Source organism: Propithecus coquereli, unplaced genomic scaffold (genome assembly GCF_000956105.1).
Source record: "Propithecus coquereli isolate 6110/MARCELLA unplaced genomic scaffold, Pcoq_1.0 Scaffold177, whole genome shotgun sequence".
In the NCBI taxonomy this organism is placed as follows: Eukaryota; Metazoa; Chordata; class Mammalia; order Primates; family Indriidae; genus Propithecus; species Propithecus coquereli.
Genome location: NW_012142412.1, coordinates 256,287 through 259,292, shown reverse-complemented (window position 1 = coordinate 259,292; position 3,006 = coordinate 256,287). Strand labels below are relative to the sequence as shown.

Below are 3,006 nucleotides of genomic sequence, written 5' to 3'. Positions count from 1 at the left end.
AGGCGAGGTGGAGGACAAGAGAGTGAGGAGAGTCCTAACTGTGCTGTAGGAGCCCTGCAGACGCCCCACCTAAAGTCGAGTATACCCCTGTCATTTTTCCTCTCTAAGCGGCTTGATTCGGGATTCTGTTACCTGCCACCAAGAGTCTGGATTGACACCAAAGGACACAAGAGTGTTCCAGCTAGAGATGAGGCGGCCCCTTTGAGCGTTGTCTGCGCGGAGCTGAGCTTTCATGCTTTTCCTCAGGTTAGGGGTTGGTTGGAGAAACAGCCAAAAAAACTGCCTTTGGATCAGCTGTAAGAACTACTATGGAGGATGCTGTGCTTGTCATCTGGCTCCACAAGGAAATTAAATTTTAAATTTAGTGCCTTGAAACACTTTGCCTCTCTTGAAAAACTGAGAGGCGCCTTCCGTTTTAAAAGTGAGTTTCACTTTTTGCCCTTATTGCTAGGAAGCTATAATGCTGTTTGATGTACAATCAATTGCTTTTTTCCCCTCTTTGACCTTGGCTTCCTATTTCTCTCTCCTACTTTACTGTATGTCCTCTCTTTAAGTTACCCTCAATTTGCTTAGACTGGAAAAAAGATACATGCATAAAAAACATTTCAAGTACAGAAAGGAAAATGTAGAAAGTAGGATAAAAAACATTTGCTATTATTTCTCTAAAGAATTTTTCACTAAAATATCACCATACATGTTCCACCCTATTAAATATCTTTTGGCTAAATCTGCTACATTGTAAAATATAAAATGCTTATTTTCCTTAAAAATATTTTAAATGTTTATTTTTGTAATTACCCATGATTATTCTCTATTTCTATTGTCAAAAAGTGTTAATTGGCAAAGTTTAGATCAAAGACAATAAATATCCATAAATATTTTATGTTTTTTGGAGATTAACAAGCAAAGATTTACCTCCCATTTTCACAGTACACAGAAATAATTTAATAACTATTAAAAAGCCCCCACCGGGCACAAGCTAAACTCTGAGAACGGTAACAAAAAAATAAATGATGTAAAAAGGAAAGCATCACAGTTTCAGCACCTCTGGTAGGAGAGGACTGAAGAACGAAAAAATTACTGAATTGTAAAAAATCAATCCAACTGCCACCGGAAATCAAAATGGCAACAGAAATAAAACTTTCATTTGCCAGCAGTAAAGTGGTCCCCGAAGAGTATCTCAACATAATTAGTATATTTTGATAAAGAGGTTCACTTTGCCAAACAGAATTCATATTGTGAATTTTCAGTCAAAGGGCATTTAGAATTACCACAGGTATCAATACTGTTCTCTGAAAGGCATCATAAATGGTGCCTGTATCACCTGATCAAATGTATAATGAGACATTAATTAGAAAAAGTGACCAAGCATTAGGCCACATCAGGAGGGGCCCAAGCAGTCGCTCCTTCTCTGGGCAGCTGGCTGATGAGGACAGGAAGGCCCTGAGAGAGGAGGAGGAGGAGGAGCTTTCTGAGCGCAGAGCTGGGCAGAAGGCCCCAGATGGAGGGAAGGAGGTAGATGGAGCTTCCCCTCCAGTCCTTGAGAAACGCGAGGGGAAGAACGCTCATTCCTCCACCCCACTACCATTCACCCCGAAATCTTCATGGAATTTTATGTTACATTGCCGATATTTAAAATTATCTTTTTTTTTTTTTCAGGAGGCTCCTTTAACTGAATTTAAACTTAGAAAAGCGGAAGGTCCTATTCTGCCATGTCTTTCCTGACAATTCCATCCAAATAGTCCCTGTCACTAAGATATTACATCACATCATTTCGCTCTATTTTTTTCATAGAAATGAGTAAAAGAACGAATGCTGTGAGTTAGCCAACTCTTCCTACACTTGCTCACAATGAATGAACTCAGCAAATAATAAGATCAGGTGACAAATAACACGGTGATCCACCACACAGGTGTCACACGCATCGTGCCCTCTGCCCCGAGTCCAGGTGGGACCTCACGACTTGGATCGACAGGGCTCCAGGCGGCTGTGCCTGGGCAAGCTGAAACCTACTTGCTATGGTGGCATCGAGGAGAGACTTGACCAGATACTTCAGCAATGAACTTGAGTGTGTTGTTTCCCTATTCATACTTACAGGTGTTGAGACTCTATTTTTAGGGTTAGGATTTTGGTTTCATTTTCAATAAAGACTACAGGGAACTCCGGCTACCATGACTGGCAGACCTGTTAAAGGAACGTGAGGTCCTTGGACAGCCACCTTGAATTTTAACACTATCAGGAGAAGGTGCTGGATTCGCCATAGACCCCTTTAGAATACAGTTTCCAGGAATGTCAAATCGAGGGAGAAACCGTTACCTCTGTCTTGCTTCAAGGAACAATAATAGAGAACAAAGGAAACGATCCTGCCTCAAAGTACTTTTCTGGATCAAGGGCAGAAGACATAACTGCTTTACTTAAGGCTTAGAAACTAAATATTGTCTTAAAGCTCTTCCAACGAGAGGGTATAATTTGAACCCTGTAAAGCCTTTTCTTTTTGCTCCTAATTTCGAAAGACTGCTCTCTGACTGTTCTTCAGCAGTAAACATCCCCCACCTCTGGACTATGCAGACTCCTCTGTTTTAGCCCCAGTCAGCTCACTAATCTCACTTCAAAAGAGGATCACTTCCCCCCCCATACGCACAAACTGAGTGACCAAAGGCACATTTACACGAATCTATCACCTCTTTCCCACGATCACTGCCGTGGAATAAGCCATGTATCCTGCATCCTCATGCTACAACCGTCAAAGAGTACTGAAATTTGAATGCTATGTAATTTTCGTGTGCCACAAAATACTCTTAATTTTTTTTCAGCTATTTAAAAATGTAAAAACCATTCTCAGCTTGCAGGTCACAGAAAAACAGGCAGTGGGCTGGACTGGGCCTGTGGGCCACAGTTTGCTGACCCCTGGATTAGACCAAAACATAAAAAGTACTTAACTGAATATTTTATTTTATACAAACTTCTATTACTGTGTGACTTGGGCCTCTTTCTTTCTCTCTCTCA

The 3,006-nt window shown here is 41.1% G+C and overlaps 1 protein-coding gene across 1 annotated transcript in view; it reads right to left on the bottom strand.

Annotated features, from left to right (window-relative positions):
• Positions 1–3,006, bottom strand: part of TAF3 (TAF3 RNA polymerase II, TATA box binding protein (TBP)-associated factor, 140kDa) — a 179,118-nt gene that overhangs the window by 25,111 nt on the left and 151,001 nt on the right. The gene's annotated exons all lie outside the window — the stretch shown is intronic.